We start from the raw sequence: 21,442 nt of genomic DNA on the forward strand, positions 1-21,442 counted from the left end.
AGGGACTATAGCCCACCAGGCTCCTCTGCCCATGGAATTCTCCAGACAAGAATACTGGAATGGGAAGCCATGTCCTCCTCCAGGGAATCTTCCTGACCCAGGGACTGAACCTGCATTTCCTGCATTGAAGGCAGATTCTTTACCACTGAGCCACTGGGGAAATATATATATACACATATATGCATACAAATATATATATATATATATACACACACAACACATATATAAACCATATGTAGATATGTATCTCTACATAAGTCAAGTGGGCTTTATGAAGCACTGCTGTTAATAAAGCCAGTGGATGTGATGAGATTCCAGCAGAACTATTCAAATCCCTAAAGGATGATGCCATCAAGGTTTTGCATTCATTATGTCAGCAAATCTGGAAGACCCAGCAGTGGCCACAGGACTGGAAAAGGTCTATCCTCATCCCAATTCCCAAAAAGAGTAGTACCAAAAAATATGCTAACCATTGGACAAATGCACTCATCTCCCATGTTAGTAAGGTCATGCTTAAAATCTTGCATGCTAGGCTTCAGGCTTCAATATTATGCGAACCAGGAACTTCCAAATGTCTAAGCTGGGTTTAGAAAAGGTAGAGGAACTAGAGATCAAATTGCCAACATTCACTGGATTATAGAGAAAGCAAAGGAATTTCAGAAAAACATCAATCTCTGTTTCATCAGCTACACTCAAGCCTTTGACTATGTGGATCATGACAAAGTGTGGAAAGCTCTTAAGAGAGATGGGAATACTAGCCCATCTTACTGTCTCCTGAGAAACCTGTATGCAGATCAGAAAGCAAAAGTTAGAACCCTGTATGGAACAACAGACTGGTTTAAGATTGAGAAGGCATTATGACGGGGCTGTCTGCTGTCACCCTGTTTGTTTAATCTATACGCTGAGAACATCATGAGAAATGCCAGGCTGGTCTTCTATGAAGACCTACAAGACCTTCTAGAACTAACACCCAAAAAAGACATCCTTTTCATTATATAGGACTGGAATGCAAAAATAGGAAGTCAAGAAATACCTGGAGTAATGGACAAACTTGGCCTTGGAGTACAAAATGAAGCAGAGAAAAGGCTAACAGAATTTTGCCAAGAGAACACACTGGTTATAGCAAACACCCTCTTCCAACAACACAAAAGAAGACTCTACACATGGACATCACCAGATGGTCAATACTGAAATCAGATATTTTCTTTGCAGCCAAAGATGAAGTAGCTCTATACAATCAGCAAAAAAAAAAAAAACAAAAAACAAAAAACAAACCAGGTGTTGACTGTGGCTCAGATCATGAACTCCTTATTGCCAAATTCACACTGAAATTGAAGAAAGTAGGGAAAACCACTAGACCATTCAGATATGACCTAAATCAAACTCCTTGGGATTATACAGCGGAAGTGACAAATATATTCAAGGGATTAGAGCTGATAGACAGACTGCCTGAAAAACTATGGACGGAGGTTCACGATATTGTACAGGAGGCAGTGATCAAGACCATCCCCAAGAAAATGAAATGCAAAAAGGAAAAATGGTTGTCTGAGGAGGCCTTAACAAATAGCTGAGAAAAGAAGAGACGCTAAAGGCAAAGGAGAAAAGGAGAGATATACACATTTGAATGCAGAGTTCCCAAAGAATAGCAAGGAGAGATAAGAAAGCTTTCCTCAATGATCAATGCCAAGAAATAGAGGGAAATAATAGAATGAGAAAGACTAGAGATCTCTTCAAGAAAATCAGAGATACCAAAGGAAAATTTCATGCAAAGACGGGCACAATAAAGGACAGAAATGCAAGATTTTAAGCATGACCTTACTAACATGGGAGATGAGTGCATTTGTCCAATGGTTAGCATATTTTTTGGTACTACTCTTTTTGGGAATTGGGATGGGGATAGACCTTTTCCAGTCCTGTGGACAGAAATGTTAGGTCCGCCTAACAGAAGCAGAAGATATTAAGAAGAGGTGACAAGAATACACAGAAGAACTATACAAGAAAGATTTTCATGACCCAGATAACCACAATGGTGTGATCACTCACCTACAGCCAGACATCCCAGAATGTAAACTCAAGTAGGCCTTAGGAAGCATTACTATGAACAGATCTAGAGGAGATGATGGAATTCCACTAGAGCTATTTCAAATCCTAAAAGATGATGCTGTGAAAGTGCTGCACTCAATGTGCCAGCAAATTTGGAAAACTCAGCAGTGGCCACAGGACTGGAAAAGGTCAGTTTTCTTTCCAATCCCAAAGAAAGGCAATGCCAAAGAATGTTCAAACTACCACACAACTGCACTCATCTCTCATGCTAGCAAAGTAATGCTCAAAATTCTCCAAGCCAAGTTTCAACAGTATGTGAAATGTGAACTTCCAGATGTTCAAGCTGGATTTAGAAAAGGTAGAAGAACCAGAAATCAAATTGCCAACATCCACTGGATCATAGAAAAAGGAAAGTTCCAGAAAAACATCTATTTCTGCTTTATTGACTATGCCAAAGCCTTTGACTGTGTGGATCACAACAAACTGGAAAATTCTTCAAGAGATGGGAATACCAGACCACCTGACCTGCCTCCTCAGAAATCTGTATGCAGGTTAAGAAGCAACAGTCAGAATTGGACATGGAACAACAGACTGGTTCCAAATTGGGAAAGGAATACGTCAAGGCTTTATATTGTCACCCTGCTTATTTAACTTCCATTCAGAATACACCGTGTGAGATGCTGGGCTAGATGAAGCACAAGGTGGAATCAAGATTGTCGGGAGAAATATCAATAACCTCAGATATGCAGATGATACCACCCTTATGGAAGAAAGCAAAGAAGAACTAAAAAGCTTCTTGATGAAAGTGAAAGAGGAGAGTGAAAAAGTTGGTTTAAAACTCAACATTCAGAAAACTAAGATCAAGGCATCCTGTTCCATCACATCATGGCAAATAGATGGGGAAACAATGGAAACAGTGACAGACTTTAATTTTCGGGGACTCCAGAATCACTGCAGACGTTGACTGCAGCCATGAAATTAAAAGATGCTTGCTCCTTGGGAGAAAAGCTATGACCAACCTAGACAGTATATTAAAAAGCAGAGACATTACTTTGCCAACAATGATCCATCTAGTCAAAGCTATGGTTTTTCCAGTAGTCATGTATGGATGTGAGAGTTGGACTGTGAAGAAGGCTGAGCACTGAAGAATTGATACTTTTGAACAGTGGTGTTGGAGAAGACTCTTGAGAGTCCCTTGGACAGCAAGGAGATCCAACCAGTCAATTCTTAAGGAAATCAGTCCTGAGTATTCATTGGAAGGACTGATGTTGAAGCTGAACTCCAATACTTTGCTACCTGATGGGATGAACTGACTCATTTGAAAAGACCCTGATGCTGGGAAAGACTGAAGGCAGGAGGAGAAGGGGATGACAGAGGATGAGATGGCTGGATGGCATCACCGACTCGATGGACATGAGTTTGGGTGAACTCCGGGAGTTGATGATGGACAGGGAGGCCTGGCGTGCTGCACAAAGAGTCGCACATGACTGAGTGACTGAACTTAACTGAACTGAAAGCAACTATAGTCCCATAAAATTTTTGAAAAAATAAAATAGTTCCCAAATCCATGGATCTGGGACTCAGATCTCCGAAGAGAGCAGGTCAGGCAGTTGGAACTGGAATTCCTGAACAGGAACATGGAAGTTGCTACTGGGAATATGGGGAAGAGAGAGTGGTTGGATCAGATCTTGAACAATTTCTGAGCAAGGTTTCCATGAAATTTCACAAGTGGTATGAGGAATTTAAAGTGAAATCTGTATAGTATATATTTATTTTTGTATGAGTTTTCCTTTTTACATGTACCCTCCCTATACAGGCTTGATAAAACCTTTCATCAAAATGTGTACCTTACACATTATATTATCTCTATGACTAATAGTGGACTTACAGTCTTATATACTGGTTGCTACAATAAACTGACTTCCTGTTTTGTTTTGTTTGTGTTTCCATCACTCTGCTGCTAAGTCGCTTCAGTCGTGTCCAACTCTGTGCGACTCCATAGACAGCAGCCCACTAGGCTCCCCCGTCCCTGGGATTCTCCAGGCAAGAACACTGGAGTGGGTTGCCATTTCCTTCTCCAGTGCATGAAAGTGAAAAGTGAAAGTGAGGTCACTCAGTCGTCCCCGACTCTTAGTGACCCCATGGACTGCAGCCTACCAGGCTCCTCTGTCCATGGGATTTTCCAGGCAAGAGTACTGGAGTGGGGTGCCATTCCATCACTCTAGGAGACAGATTTAAAAATATATTGCTGATATTTATGTCAAAGAGTGTTCTACTTATGTTTTCCTCCAGGAGTTTTATAGTGCCTCATTTTACATTTAGGTTGTTAACTAATTTTGAGTTTACTGTTGTGTATGGTATCAGAGAATGTTTCAATTTCATTCTTTTACATGTAGCTGTCCAGTTTTCCCAGCACCACTTATTGAAGAGACTGTCTTTTCTCCATTGTATATTCTTGCCTCCTTTGTTGTAGACGAATTCATATTAGATGCATGGGTTTATTTCTGGGTTTTCTAACCTATCGTTCTATTGATTCATATGTCTGTTTTTGTGCCAGTACCATATGGTTTGGATGACTGTAACTTTGTACTATAGTCTTAAGTAAGTTACCCTGATTCTTCCAATTCATCTTTCTCAAGATTGCTTTGGCTATTTGAGGTCTTATGTATTTCCACACAAATTAAAAAATTTTTTGTTCTAGTTCTGTGAAAAAGGCCACAACAAATTGACTTTTAAAGGGGCATATACTTTATCAGTGGAAATTTTTCACTCAAAAGTACCCTGTGATGTAATTAATCAGCTAAAGTAGATTCTGGTGCCTCCTCACCACCTGCCACCCTTTTAAAGAGACTTATTTAGTCCACTGAATACACTTGAAGTCTTATTAAAACTGCAGCATTTTATTAAAACTATAGTATTTTGAAATAAAATTTTAAATTTCTGAATCATATTAGGTTTACAGAAAAATTATGAAGATAGCACAGAAAATTCTTGAATTCTCCATTCCCTTGTTAACATCTTATATTAATATGGTATATTTGTCACAATGAATCAGTATCAACATTTTATTATTAGCTAAAGTCAATACTTTATTCAGAGTTCCTTCATCTTTTTACCTTTTTTTTTTTTTTTTTTCTTTTCTGGAATCCTATCCACAATACCACATTACATTTAGTCCCCATGTCTCATTAAGCTCCTCTAGAGTGTGAACATTTCTCAAAGTCTCCATGCTTTTGATGACTGAAGGGGCTGGAATAATAGATTATCACAAATCAGGTAACTTAAAACAACATAACTTTATTCTCTCATAGTTCTGGAGGTGAGAAGTCCAAAATCAAGGTGTCAACAGAGCTAAGTTCTCTGTGAAAGTTATAGGGAAGAATTCTTCCTTGCTCCTCTAGCTTCTGACGGTTGCTGCTAACCTTTGGTTTTCCGTGGCTTGTAGATGCATCACTTCAGTCTCTGTCTCTGCCTCTATATGACCTCTGCTTGCTGTGTCTCTGAGTCCAAATTCCCTTCTTTTCAGAGGGACACCAGTCAGTGGATTAGTGTTCACCCCAATCCAGTATGACCTCGTGGTAACTTGGTTCATCAACAAAGACCCTATCTGAATGAGGGGTTCACAACCAAACTAAATTGGTTCAGCTACTATGGAGAACAGTAAGGAGATCTCTTAAAAAACTAAAAACAGAGCTACCACATGATCCAGTGATCCCAATCCTGGGAATATATCCACAGAAAACCATAATGTGAAAACATCCATAGACCCCAGTGTTCGCTTCAGCACTATTTACAGTAGCTAAGACATGGAAGCAGCCTAAATGTCCATCAATAGATGAACAGATCAATAAGATGTAGTGTATAAAAAAAATATGTATATGTAGAATATTACTCTGCCATAAAAAGAGTTAAATAATGCCATTTGCAGCAACATGGACGGACCTAGAGATTATCACACTAGAAGTAAGCCAGACAAAGACAAATATCATATGACATTGCTTATATGTGGAATCTAAAACAAGTGATACAGATGAATTTATAAAACAAAACAGACCCACAGACATAATAAATTTATGTTTACTCAAGGGGAGAGGGGAGAGGGATAAATTAGGAGTTTGGGATTAACATAAACACACTATGCATGCATGCTCAGTCACTTCAGTCTTGTTCAGTTCTCTGTGACCCTATAGACTGTAGCCCACCAGGCTCCTCTGTCCATGGGATTCTTCAGGCAAAAATACTGGAATGGGTTGCATGCCCTCCTCCAGATGGTCTTTCCAACCCAGGAATCAAATACCATAAACACACTGCTGCTGCTGCTGCTGCTAAGCCGTTTCAGTCGTGTCCGACTCTGTGCGACCCCATAGACGGCAGCCCACCAGGCTTCCCCGTCCCCGGGACTCTCCAGGCAAGAACACTGGAGTGGGTTGCCATTTCCTTCTCCAGTGCATGAAAGTGAAAAGTGAAAGTGAAGTCGCTCCGTCGTGTCCAACTCCTAGCAACCCCATGGACTGCAGCCTACCAGGCTCCTCGGTCCATGGGATTTTCCAGGCAAGAGTACTGGAGTGCGGTGCCATTGCCTTCTCTGATAAACACGCTACTGTATATAAAACAGACAACCAACAAAGTCATACTGCAAACACAGGGAACTATACTCAATATTTTATAATAACCTATATGGGAAAAGAATACATATAACTGAATCACTTTGCTGTATATCTGAAACTAATGCAACATTATAAAATCAACCATACTTCAACTTAAAAGAATTTTAAATTAAAAATAAATAAACAAACGAGGTCACACTAGTATGTACAGGGCAGTAGGACATGAACACTTCCTTTGGGGGGACACAATTCAACCTGCAATGAGGACCTTGGCCGTTTTCTGGGGAGTGCTGCACTTTGCTATTCTGTAATTTGCTATTCTGTAGGATGTCTCTCTATAGGGGTTTGACTGACTTTTTTCTCATGGTTAGAATGGAGTTATAGATTTTGGAAGAAAGACATAGAGACGTGTGCCATTCTCATCACACCATACCAAGACTAGTACATGCTGCTACCCTGACTCAACATGGTTTATGCTGACCTTAGCAGCATTTGTCAGGTCTCCCCATGATAAAGTGACTTTCCTCACCACCATTACACAAGCCCTCTTGGGAAGGAGGTCAGTATGTGTAGAACATTCTTAAGGGGTAGACAGTGATGCTCCACCTCCTTGAGGAAGAACTATCTACACAAATTATTATGAATCATTCTACATAGAAATTTGTGTGTATTTCCCACCATTACTTTATTTATTCTATTTTTTTTAAAAAATATTAAACCAGTAAGATGGAAAAACAAAAAAGAAGTTTAGATTCACCAAATAAAAAGCCCTGATGATTCATTCCCTGTAAAACTCCTATTTCAAGTGGTCCAGAGAAGATCTGAGTTAAGGTTCAGTTGTGCTGGGTAAAGAATACTGCTAAAGAGAGAAAAGAACTAGAGAAAGAAAAGAACTAGAAAACAAAACCAAGAAAGCTACTAAAATCAGGGTATGAGAGAGATTATAGCCCTTAGCAAAAACCCCTGGCTACCACCAGCAAAAGATGATCAGAATTTTAAAAAGTAAACATTATTTAAGACGTTCCAATCTTCCCAGAGTTATTGGGCACGGATTCTCAGAAGAGGCGGGAAAATACTCACTGGGGACATTTTCTCTCAGGGTACAAATAAAAATATAGATTTTTTTTTCTGTCAATTCATTCCTCAACTGAGCAGAATTCAGAGAACATTTTGGAAAAAGAAGTCAAGAAGACCATCTCACCCACCCCACCTGCCACCTCCCCCAATAATTTTTTTTTTCAAATTTCTTCTTCTTGTACATCAGCCTTGAGGGTTACTATTCACTGATATTGTATGAACCTCGGTAGAAGGTTTCCAAAATTAAACTTGGTGCCATTGACTAATACAAAACAAAAGCCATGAGGAAATCAGGACTTCATATGATGTATGATATATCTTAATTGCTAAACGTCCTTTTCCCATGGTAGTGCCCTACACTAAATTAATGCAGGTCAACATATCTTTTAACAAAGGCAAACAAAGAGTTATCTGGGCCTGACATAACCCAGCTGGGTGGAGAGACAGACAAAAAAAAAAAAGTTCTAAATTATCCTTAGTGAAATCGAAACTCCTGAATTCAAATTTCATTATGATGTATTAAATGGCCCCTAAAAATAGTAAATCATAAAACCTTACAGATACAATGAGAAGAGCTCTGACCCACAGATGAGACATAACATTTTAATATTTAACTACCCTGTTGCCAAGATTACCTTTCTCAGCATTACCTAGAGCAAAGGATGTTAAACAATAAACAGAACATGACAGGCAATTAGCTCTGAATTTTCAGTACAGCTCCTTAAGAGGGCCCATGGTTTACAAACTAGACAACATAATTTTAGAAATGGTCACAACCCACAAAATGGGAAATGCCACCTTTAAGCAAATGTTGTGCTGAATTCATCCCACTTTTCCAAAACATAAATACATCTCCCTAAGGTTATTAGAAGTAAAAATGTTTAAGTTGAACATTTATCAGGATTGATACAGGACTTTAGAAAAAAAAGTACAAGCGAAGATCAGATCAGCTTACTGAAATATTATAATGCACATGGTCACATCACTCCTACTCTGTTTCTCAGATATGTTATTAAAAGATGCTACTTCCCATCTTAATTTCATCTTTCCCTCTCTGCCATATCACTCAAATATTAATTTGATAAGAAGACATGGAAGTCTCACATCTTATCAAAGACTATTCATTATTTCAATTTGTTTGATCTGTTTTAGCAAGACACAGTTTTACAGATCCAAATATCAGCATAATGGTTACACGGGGGCAGGTATTTCACTGTGATAGAAGACCCTGTGTACTGCTCTAGGTATCAGAGCATATCCACTTCAACATACATAATTTTTTAAGCCCATGGAAAGTTCATGACTAGGCAGATAAGGTAAAACTCTCAAACCATTCTGAACTTTTTCTTATTCCTATTATTCAATACCGCTTAATATTTTGTTGACAAATATAAAAATGCACTCCTTTCAAAATACTGTTTTTCATTTATCCTCAGAAACAGAGGCAGTCCTAATATGCTGTTAGAAATTGATGCAACAGAAAATAGTCAAAACAAAAAATGTCAATTCCAGTGATCACCTCCATTTGGCTGAATACGAAAATAACTACTCAATAGTAGGTACTCCTGCTAAGAAAATAACCCTTGGCACCCCATCAAATTCACAGAAGATCCAGCACTAACAAAGCCTTCCTTGAAAACTTGTCCATCTTACAGAGATGGGGAAATTTTAGAGGGGGAAAAAAAAAGGAAGGAAAAGGCATATTTAGAAAATGAGCACATTACAGGTAATGCAAAGCACAGTAAAGAGTTCAAGAGAGCTAGATTAGGGGTGAGTCTACAGAACAAAACCTCCCTCAAAGGACTAAATCAAAGAAGGCAAGATAAAGGCCTTTAGAAGTGTATGGTACAGTGCGGGAGAGACATGAAAAGGATCATTTATGATACAATGTGGCAAGCAGAGCGCAGAAGACTAGGTGAGCCCCTCCTATTGAGAAGGGGAGGGCATTCAGTTCCTAAAAGCCTTCTGGTCTTCAGTTCATGACGTATGAACCAGGTAAACTACAAGAAAAAAGGGAAGAGTGAAGAGTCAGCTTCATACAGTTAGGAAACCACCAGGAGTTCAGAGTTGCTGCAGAATAACTTGAAGAGGGAGGGCGTAAGAAGGAATGAAGCTGGAGATACGATGAGAATGAGCATCACAGAAGGCAAAGTTACATGTGTATCTATTTGGTTAGACCCAAGTTCAGTTCACGGAGAAGGCAATGGCACCCTACTCCAGTACTCCTGCCTGGAAAATCCCATGGACGGAGGAGCCTGGTAGGCTGCACTCCATGGGGTGGCTGAGGGTCGGACACGTCGGAGCGACTTCACTTTCACTTTTCACTTTCATGCATTGGAGAAGGAAATGGCAACCCACTCCAGTGTTCTTGCCTGGAGAATCCCAGGGACGGGGGAGCTTGGTGGGCTGCCGTCTATGGGGTCACACAGAGTCGGACACGACTGCAGTGACTTGGCAGCAGCAGCAGCAAGTTCAGTTCATCGTGTCTGTGCAATTGCCACTAACGGTACACTGGGGTTAATTTCCTTTTTTGTACACTCTTTTCTCTTCATTAATAATTATCTTACCCTTGACCCTTAGTTCTCCTATGTACTTTTATTAATTTCATTCCTTTACTCTCCACCATAAGTGGTGGTCTCCTTTCAGTACATTTAAACACCATCTAGTCTATCCTTTTCCTCTTTCTGTGGGCATCTCTCTCTGATCTCTATATATTCCTACCATGATCAGAACTGATGACTCTCTAAGCCTCCAGCAGGCTTTCATTGTGGTACCCAAATTCAACATCTTCCCCTTCATTAGCCTCATCTTTCTCCTATCTTAGATCCTTGTTTCCTGGATCCCAACTTTCCCACTTTCTTAAAGTTTTTTTTTTTTTTTAATCTTGGAAAAGCACATACTTCTGGAACTTTCTGAGAAAGAGTATGATGAGAAAGGTAATTTCTGAAGCTTTATATAACTGTAAATGTGTTTAGCCTGCTTTCATAGATGATCAATAGTTTGTCTCAGTTTCAAATTTCATACTGCAAATTATTTTTGCCCTGTAATTTTGAAGGCATTATTCTTGTGTCTACACTGTTTTTCCTGAGATGACAAGGGTCATTCTCAGTATTCTGTAAGGGCCTATTTTTTTTTTTCTTTCTGCAAGTTCTGGAATTTGGCAATCTTCAGATTTTCTCCCCTGATGTTTTCATGAATACCTGAGTGTAGGAGTGTTTTTTAAAATTTAATATATTAGAAATTCAATAAGCCTTTTAAATTTGAAAATTGTTTTCCTTAAATTCTAGTAAATTTTGAGTTATTTCTTGCACAGTTTCTTCACTACATTTTTAAAAATTTTCTTTAGAAAAAAAAAAGCTTATTATTCAGAATAGGACCTCTTATGGAGTCTCTAATTTTCTTGTCTATTCGCTTTTGTTTTCCATTTCCTGTTAGTTTGTTCTACTTTTTGAGTGGCTTCCTCAACTTTATCTTCAAAATACATTTTAATTTCTCATTGTCCTTCATGAATTTTTAATTTTCAGGAGTACATTTTCATGCCCTACATGTTTCTTTCCTTAAAGCACCTCTTATTTCCTAATTGCAGTGTATTCTTTGATATTTCTGAGAATATTAATAACAGTATTTTAAAATTTTATTCGCCTTTGTCTTTGTTTCTGTCAATTTCCTTGTTTAATCTAGGTTTGTTTTGGTCTTTGGATTTCTTCAAATGTCTGGTGATCACTGGTTGTTCCTCACCTAAAAGATGGAGCACTAAAAAGCTGACTGCAAAGTCTGTGTCAATGGGTGGGTCTTGTTAACAGGTGGGCTTCACTGCAGAGTAATCTGGCTGGGCTGTTCCACTTGGAGACCCCAACTATTAATACCTATAAGTCTTCTGCACAAATGGATCAGAGTCTTCCAAGAAGCATCTTCTGGTTTCATACCTAGAGAATACATATCTGACTTCCAAAATTTGGGGGAGGAACTGAGGTACCCTGAGGGTGTCTCACTACTTATTAAGTATTGCACTTAGTCCTCTACCCTCCATCTGGGCCTTGGTATCTCCCACTCAAGTTCTCCACTTCACACTCTCCAGGGAGTAAACTTCCAGTCCTGCTGGACAGTGGGGAGGCACGTGGGGTCCAAGTTCTCTTGAAACACACTGCCACCTCTTCCTCCTGTTTTCACCTCACCCTCACTGCTGAGCCTTTCTGATGTGAACCTCAATGTCTCTCCCTAGAGGCTTGGGTTTCAGTTTCTCAGGATGTGTAGGCTAGTTACAATCATTTCTGGATTTTCCAGGGTCCCTTGGTCTTACCAAGTTTCTGCATTTTTAAAATCCCTTCACTGTCATCTTTTTTGGAAGAAGCGGAATAAATGTAGTGCTTAATCTGCTTCTGGGAAATAGATGGGGAAACAGTGGAAACAGTGTCAGACTTTATTTTGGGGGGCTCCAAAATCACTGCAGATGGGGATTGCAGCCATGAAATTAAAAGATGCTTACTCCTTAGAAGGAAAGTTATGACCAACCTAGATAGCATATTCAAAAGCAGACACATTACTTTGTCAACAAAGGTCCGTCTAGTCAAGGCTATGGTTTTTCCAGTGGTCGTGTATGGATGTTACTGACAGTTGGACTGTGAAGAAAGCTGAGTGCCGAAGAATTGATGCTTTTGAACTGTGGTGTTGGAGAAGACTCTTGAGAGTCCTTTGGACTGCAAGGAGATCCAACCAGTCCATCCTAAAGATCAGTCCTGGGTGTTCCTTAGAAGGACTGATGTTGAAGCTGAAACTCCTATACCTTGGCCACCTCATGCAAAGAGTTGATTCATTGGAAAAGACTCTGATGCTGGGAGGGATTGGGGGCAGGAGGAAAAGGGGACGACAGAGGATGAGAAGGCTGGATGGCATCACTGACTCGATGGACATGAGTTTGGGTAAACTCTGGGAGTTGGTGATGGACAGGGAGGCCTGGCATGCTGCGATTCATGGGGTCACAAAGAGTCAGACATGACTGAGCGACTGAACTGAACTGAATCTGCTTCTTTCTCTAATGTATTTTTTTTAAATCAAAAATGTCATCTTTATTACTATTAAGTTGTACCTAAGAACACGGCTTGTATATAAAATTAGATAGCTCATGGAAATTTGCTATATAATGTGGCAAGTCCAAATCAGGTGCTCTGTGACAACCTCAAGGGATGGGATGGGTTAAGAGGCAGGAGGGAGATTCAAGAGGGAGGGGAGATAAGTATACCTATGGCTGATTCATGTTGATGTATGGCAGAAACTAAAACAATATGGTAAAGCAACTGTCCTTCAATTAAAAAGAAATTTAAAAAAATTTTTAAAGGAACATGGCTTGACTTGTGGTTTCTTATCATATCCTAAAATGTGTTTTTCCGTTTTTAAAAAATTTTATTATTTTTTTCTGTTCTTTTTCAAATTCTTTTCTTATTTAGGACATTACATATCTAATATATTTTCATGGCCTAAAAATGGACAGATATGTGTTAATGAAAAACTTAGGAGAAAAATTCAAGTCACCTCTAATATGAACTTGAGAAGTTAAGGTGGCTACGAAATATGAGTGCAAGTTTATACTAAAAATAAAAGTACCATAAAGGTCAGAGTAAAAGCACACACACACAAAAAATGAAGGTAATTCACTTTACAAAAAGTCAGCTGATATTTTGGTAGTATACAATTAACTGCCTGTTATTTTTGTAGCAACAAATGCTATTTTCAATTTCCAGGAAAGGAACATTATAATATGTAAAAGTGAGGCAATATCTCAAGGTAAATCAGGCATTATTGTTAACGAAAAATGCTGTAACTATTTTTCCAGAAATTAAATCATAGCTCAACAGAGTTAGGTTTCTAAATGAAACCTGAAATTTATCATTAGGTAAATAACCACTAATTTACTCATTTTAATTAAACAGATTTTTAAATAGTTTTTTCCAAAGAGATGCCTTTTAAAATAAATGTATCTGGGAGCAAATTCTTTGTGAGTTCCCCTCAAACAAAAGTCAAGAGATATCTGTGCATTCATTTTAAAATTCAAGTTGCCTATAAAAAATAGAGTGAAGCTTTCTTTTCTTCAGAGATTAGATATTTTTATAGTCATAAAAATTAAAGGAAGAAAATTTAAGTCCCATTGGGAAAAATTTTTAAATCAAGGCTATGAAATTTCATACTTAAAAGACAGTAAATACAAGCTTTGACTGTAGACAGTACTACTTTTAAAAAACATCTGCCAAATTATAACAAAATGGACATTTTCAAAAACAGACATATATCTGTTTACTATTGTAAAAAAAAATAATGCTCATTTATTAAGCATTTTAGGGTGTCAGCCAGTGCCAGGCACCATTTGTACATTATCTTACTAAATTCTTACCACCTTATGAGGTTATAAGAGTTTTATTATCCCTATTTTAATAGGAATCTGGGACCTACAAAAGTTACAAGTAAAGGTAACTCGGCCATAATAGCTGTGTGCCACCACTAAGGACTGACTGCCAGTCATACTTTTAGCCACTGGTGTACACTTTCATTTCACTAATGACAAATCTGGTATTTTGAAGCTGGCTGGGGCTACGTCAACACTCATGAATTAAAAGCCAAAATGACCTTTTAATAATTACTCAAACAAGATTCATCCAGTGTTTTTCGGCACAAGCCAATAATAGTACTCATTCATGCATTTGCTCCTTCATATGGATTTACTAATAACCATTCCATAGTTCCTGGTGCTCAAGATAAACACTGTTAAATAAAACTTCCAGCATTGATGAAAAAGAACAATATCATCACCATTCAGTATAGTAGCTGTTTGGGCACAATTAAACACCTGAAGTGTAGCTAGTACTACTGAGGAACTGAAATTTTAATTTTACTAAATTTAAATTAATTTAGTGGTGCTTCTTCATGGTGCTTATAATCTAGTGGGAAAGCCAGAATGAAATAAGTAAAATAACAAATATAATAATATATCATTTGTTAATTGCTTAGAAGAAAAAGAACAGAAAAGGTGGAGGACAGAGGAGGCTACTGTGCAACTGTCCATGTCGTGAAGAGTCAGACATGACTGAGCAACTGAACAACAACTTATAAATCTATAAAGTCAGATTGAGTCAAACCTAGCTACAAAATTCTGACAAGGATGGGACTGAGAGATTCATTCTGAAAATGTTATTTCAGGATTTCATCACTTAAAACCTAGGATAATTAGTGTAACTTTAAAACAAAGAATTTATGCATGTTTTTGAAAGTGCTTTCAGTGTTTCAAAAGTGATGAACAGAAACAATGCCCTGTTGGCAAATACATGCAAAAATAACTCTGAATGATAATGCTGTGTTTTTTTTAACCCTATTCCAGGTAACAATCTGAATTTAAACTAAATAAAATAAAAGATAATAGGAAAGAAGAATTGAAAAAACTAAAGTAGGAAATTAAAAGACGCTTGCTCCTTGGAAGGAAAGCTATGACAAACCTAGACAGTGTATTAAAAAGCAGAGACATCACTTTGCCAGCAAAGGTCTGTATAGTCAAAGCTATGGTTTCCCCAGTAGTTGTGTACAGATGTGAGAGTTGGACCATAAAGAAGGCTGAGCACCAAAGAATTGATGCTTCTGAATTGTGGTGCTGGAGAAGATTCTTGAGAGTCCCTTGGACAGCAGGAGATCAAAGCTGTAAATCCTAAAGGAAACCAATCCTAAATACTCATTGGAAGGACCGATGCTAAAGCAGAAGCTCCAATACTTCGGGCACCTGATGCGAAGAGTTGACTCATTAGGAAAAAAAACCCTGATGCTGGGAAAGATTGAAGGCAAAAGGAGAAGAGGGCAGCAGAGGATGAGATGGATGGCATCGCTTGCTCAATGAAAATGAATTTGAGCAAACTCCAGGACACAGTGGGCTTCCCTGGTGGCTCAACTGGTAAAGAATCCGCCTGCAATACGGAAGACCTGGGTTCAATCCCTGGGTTGGGAAGATCCCCTGGAGAAGGGAAAGGCTACCCACTCCAGTATTCTGGCCTGGAGAATTCCATGGACTGTATAGTCCATGGGGTCACAAAGAGTCGGACACAACAGAGCAACTTTCACTTTCCGGGACATAGGGAAGGACGGGGAAGCCTGGCATGCCACAGTTCATGGAGTCACAGAGTTGGACACAATTAGAAACTGAACAACAAAGGCAGTGAAATCTACAAAATGGTAACTGAAAGTACTTCAAATTTAGGAGCCCAGGAAATGAGAGAGAAACAAATGCACTATCATTACTACTTGGGCAGAAATGGAAGTTTTTATAGCAACATGTCCACTATTGGGCCACAGTCAATTTATAAATCAAAAAACAAAAATATTTTCCAGGTATTAAATTCTGGATTTGAGCACTTGGAACAGAAATAGAGCAAACACAACTCTCCAGTGAATTAATAAGTGAAAAAAAGGTGTTTGGGTCAGCCTGGGAAGGGAGAATCACTTCAGGCTGTCATGTTCCTGGATCACATTGTGTGGATTTTTGTTTGTGAGGTGAAGATAGATCTGTTTGGGGAAGCAGGCTATTTGAGGTCTAAAGGAAGTAGAAATTTGAAGAGGGAATTATCACAAGGCTGGTAATGCCACATTTGCATTTCTTTCTTTCCATTCCCATAGTTCCCAACTCTGAGCAACTGGGAAAAGGGCCCACAGGCTGAGGGAGTTAGAAAAAATGGGGAGGAGCATGACTGGATGTTACTAAAAGGCAGCGCTCATAACAAGCACAAGTTTATTTTAATATTTCTAAATAGCCCCCAAATTGATCCCAGCTCTTTAGTAAATAAACTTGATATTGTTTAGCTAGCATAATTGCCGTTCCCCTGTTTAAGCCAAATGATTTTATAGGTCAGTGCACGAAGAGCACTAAACTGCTACCGTAATAGTAGTGATGGAACCAAGAGGAAGAGAAGTGGCAGCAGCAGCAGCTAACAGTCTGAGAGCACGATGTGCCAGTCACAGCTCTGAGTGCTTTGTATCTATTTACTTTCTTTTCATTGTCACTTCAAACTTACAAGATAGGGACCATTACTATGCTTGCAGTACTCATGAGTTAGGCTAGGTTCAGTTCAGTTCAGTCCAGTCGCTCAGTAGTATCCGACTCTTTGCAACTCCTTGAATCACAGCAAGCCAGGCCTCCCTGTCCATCACCAACTCCCGGAGTTCACTCAGACTCACATCTATCGAGTTGATGATGCCATCCAGCCATCTCATCCTCTCTCGTCCCCTTCTCCTCCAGCCCCCAATCCCTCCCAGCATCAGAGTTTTTCCAATGAGTCAGCTTTTCACATGACGTGGCCAAAATACTGGAGTTTCAGCTTTAGCATCATTCCTTCCAAAGAACGCCCAGGACCGATCTCCTTTAGAATGGACTGGTTGGATCTCCTTGCAGTCCGAGGGACTCTCAAGAGTCTTCTCCAGCACCACAGTTCAAAAGCATCAATTCTTCCACGCTCAGCTTTCTCCAACAGAGTTAAATAACATGCCAATGTCACTAAGTAGTTATCTAAATAGGAATCTTAAAAAAAAGCAGGAAGTAGGAATCTAAGAAAATATATACAAATGAACTTATTTATAAAACAGAAACAGACTCACAGACCTAGAAAAACTTATGGTTCCCAAAGGGGAAAGGGTAGCAAGGGATAAACTGGGAATTTGGGATTAACAGGTATATTCTGCTATACATAAACTACATAACCAACAAGGACCTACTCTACAGCATAGGGAACGTTATTCAGTATCTTGTAATAACCTTTAACATAAAACAATCTGAAAAAGAAGAAATATATATATATAATATATATTATATATACTATACAAATGTAGAACTGAAACACTTTGCTGTACATCTGAAACACTATAAATCAACTATGCTTCAATTAAAAAAAATTTAAAGTTAATAAGTAGTAGACACAGAATAAATTCAGCCACTCTGCCACAGAGAGGAAAATAATGGTCAGAGGGTTGTTTTTCACCTGAATTCACATAGCATCTAAATAGAATTAAAGTGATTTTTTTTTCTTTTGCTATAAATTTATTGCAAATGAGCTGTGTACATTTGTATAGAAAAGAACAGTCGAGTTTACTTATAAAGAAGAAAGAAAAGGTCTGGATTCTGGATATTCACAAAGTAGAGGCAGGAGATAGTTAGGACTATTGGAAATCATATCAAGACAAAGGCAAAGACAGTACCAGGATAAAAACAATGGACCCTAGAACTTCAATAGGATCACAAAATTCGAAAAGGGCATGACATCACCTTGATTTCTGTTTAGCAAAGTCTATGCCTATTATGGGCTTCCCTAGTCACTCAGATGGTAAAGCATCCTCCTTCAATGAAGGAGACCTGGGTTCGATCCCTGAGTCGAGAAGATCCCCTAGAGAAGGAAATGGCAACATACTCCAGGATCCTTGCCTGGAAAATTCCATGGACAGAAGAGCCTGGCAGGCTACAGTCCATGGGGTTGCAAAGAGTTGGACACGACTGAGAGAGAGACACACACACACACACACACACCCCTATTACAGAGTCGTTCTCTGAGAACATAGTCCCACTTGCATAACTGCAATCAATAAAGCCAGAATTGACCTTTATATCCAACTTTGAGGCAATGTATGTTTTTATAAACATGGGGACGTAAGAATTAATATGAAAGATAGATACCAAAAAGTGCCCCCCAAGAAGCCTTATGAAACTGTAGAGATATTCCATTTTTCCTCTATGAAACATACATAGTGGGAACTTTTCCTCCAACTTCTGTGGAGGAAGTTCCTTCATCTCTCAGGAACTTCCACAATTCAGCTTAAATACATGTGCTGCTTTTTCTAACAATTTTATTTACTTTTACTGAAGTCAGTGGGAAAAGAGTTAACAGTTTTTCTCCAGCTGCTAAGTGTCAGCATAGCTTAAACTCAGCAACCTCTTCTAAGGGTTACAAAAGATTACTCTCCAAGGGGGAAAAGGTGATTGTTTCTGATAACATACATTTTCTTATATTTGGTGTTATCTCTTAAGTAATTCTTAAACTCCATATATTAGTGTCATGTAAGCACTAAAAAGGGCTTCCCTGGTGGCTCAGCGCTAAAGAATCTGCCTGCAATGCAGGAGACACAGGCTCAATCCCTGGGTGGGGAAGATCCCCTGGAGAAGAAAATGGCAAACCACTCCACTATTCTTGTCTGAAAGATCCCATGGACAGAGGAACCCAGCAGGCTACAGTCCATGGGGGTGCAGAGAGTCGGACACGACTGAGCATGCATGCAGTGCGCTGCACCAAGATTAGAAAGAACCCATCCATACTATGTCTCGCTTTGCTAATACTATTCCTAACTCTGTGCCCTTGGACGTGTCACGTAACCTTATAGTTTCTTAATTAGTACCCAGGTGGCTCAGTGGTAAAGGATCTGTCTGCCAATGCAGGAGACACAGATATGGGTTCGATCCCTAGGTCAGGAAGATTCCCCTGGAGGAGGAAAGGGCAACCTGCTCCAGTATTCTTGCCTAGGAAATTCGATAGACAGAGGAGCCTGGTGGGCTACTGTAACACAGGGTCACAAAAAGTCAGACACAACTGACTGTGTGCACACACACACACACACATGCTGGAAGCTAGAGTATCTCCAAGAGCTCTTTGCAGCTCTAAGGTCTGGTGTATTAGCTTGATGACATCAGTGACAAAAGCTAGCTCATTAGCTTAGTTACCTGCTTCTTGTCATACAAAGTTACCTACATAGACCATCTGACAGAATAGAGAAGGGCATGTTGTTTTCTCATTGGTGGAGGGTGTGGTCCTTACATAAGTAACTTTGAGGACTGGCTGAACTCTACCCTCATAAACCCCAAGCCTGACTACGAAGAAAGCATGTGACACGAGGAATGTTGTCCTTTTTTTTTCTTTATAATTTAGCTGCAAAGACACCCTGGGGATAGCACGTAGCAGCACATAGTAGCATATGAACTAGTTAGCCAGGAAGAATACAATGCATCTCCCTGCTTTCTTAGCAATTGAACTGTTTCATTCCAGGATGCTGAAATGGAATTTTTTTAAACAAGTCTTTGCATTTGGTGAGATATGAGACTCAGCGTTTATACAAAGTGAAAGGGGCTTCCCTGATAGCTCAGCTGGTAAGAATCCACCTGCAATGTGGGAGACCTGGGTTCGACCCCTGGGTTGGGAAGATCCCCTGGAGAAGGGAAAGGCTAGCACGAAGCAGCACATAGTAGCATATGAACTAGCTAGCCAGGAAGAATATAATGCATTTCCTGGCTCTCTTATGAATGGAACTGCTTCGTTCCAGGATGCTGAAATGCAAAATTTTTTAAACACGTCTTAGCATTCGATGAGATATGAGACTTGGCATTTATACAAGAGCGATGCTTAACCTCAACTGCCACTGTTGACACCTCCAGGAGGGTTGTTTTGTCAAGAGCCATGTGCCTGCTTCCCTGCCATGAAGGAAATAGGATGAAACTTGAGTGGCATGCTCCGACAACTGTATGTGCCAAGACAGAAAATCAAAGACTCTGCTCATCAAGGCTCAAGTGCTTAGAATGGAAAAAAAAAAAAGAAAAATGACCAACTATCCATCAACTAAGTGGACAAATGATCCACAGTATGGATCACCTCTGCCCACACATGATCCCTAAACATATTTCATGGCCCTTGCAAACCTTACAGAGACTCAAATGATGATAATCTCCTTTTAGAAAATAGAGATGACCCAGTTGCTGCTCTCCAAGAAGATGGGTGAGCAAGCTTGCCCAGGGGCAATTTTCTAACATCTAAAACCCATTTTCCTATTCCTAAAAATTAACAATAATAATGCTTCTGCCAAGAAGGAAAATGCTTTGAGGGTACTTTTTCCCCCCAGAGCCACTGGAAACAATAAAAACTTACTGAATATGCATGAGTATTAAGTCTCTTCAGTCGTGTCTAACTCTAAGACTTCATGGACTGTAGCCTGCCAGGCTCCTGTCTGTGGGATTCTCCAGGCAAGAATACTAGAGTGGGTTGCCATGCCACACTCCAGGGGATTTTCCCAACCCAGGGATTGAACCCCTATCTGCTACATCTCCTGAATTGTAGGCAGGTTTTGGGGTTTTTTTTACCACTAGTGCTACCTGGGAAGCCCACTGAGTATAGTCCAATGCTTTCCTTGTGGTATTGTGAAAGACAGTGAAAGTCGCTCAATCGAGTCCAACTTTTTGCAACCTCATGGACTATACAGTCCATGGAATTCTCCAGGCCAGAATACTGGAGTGGGTAGCCTATCTCTTCTCCAGGGGATATTCCTGACCCAGGAATTGAACCGGGGTCTCCTTCATTGCAGGCAGATTCTTTACCAACTGAGCTATCAGGGAAGCCCGTGGTATTGTGAGAAAACTAACAACAACAACAAAAAATTGTGAAGATAGGCAGCCCTAGATTAATTAATTTTATCTGCATACTGCTGCTAAGTCACTTCAGTCGTGTCCGACTCTGTGCGACCCCATAGACGGCAGCCCACCAGGCTTCCCCGTCCCTGGGATTCTCCAGGCAAGAACACTGGAGTGGGTTGCCATTTCCTTCTCCAATGCATGAAAGTGAAAAGTGACAGTGAAGTCGCTCAGTCGTGTCCAACTCTGGCTACCCCAAGGACTGCAGCCTACCAGGCTCCTCCCTCCATGGGATTCTCCAGGCAAGAGTACT

At 39.6% G+C, this 21,442-nt stretch overlaps 1 protein-coding gene across 7 annotated transcripts in view; it reads right to left on the reverse strand.

Annotated features, from left to right (window-relative positions):
* The window catches only part of EPS8 (epidermal growth factor receptor pathway substrate 8), a 197,936-nt gene that overhangs the window by 79,010 nt on the left and 97,484 nt on the right, over positions 1-21,442 (reverse strand). The gene's annotated exons all lie outside the window — the stretch shown is intronic.

Source organism: Bubalus bubalis, chromosome 4 (genome assembly GCF_019923935.1).
Source record: "Bubalus bubalis isolate 160015118507 breed Murrah chromosome 4, NDDB_SH_1, whole genome shotgun sequence".
Lineage (NCBI taxonomy): Eukaryota > Metazoa > Chordata > Mammalia > Artiodactyla > Bovidae > Bubalus > Bubalus bubalis.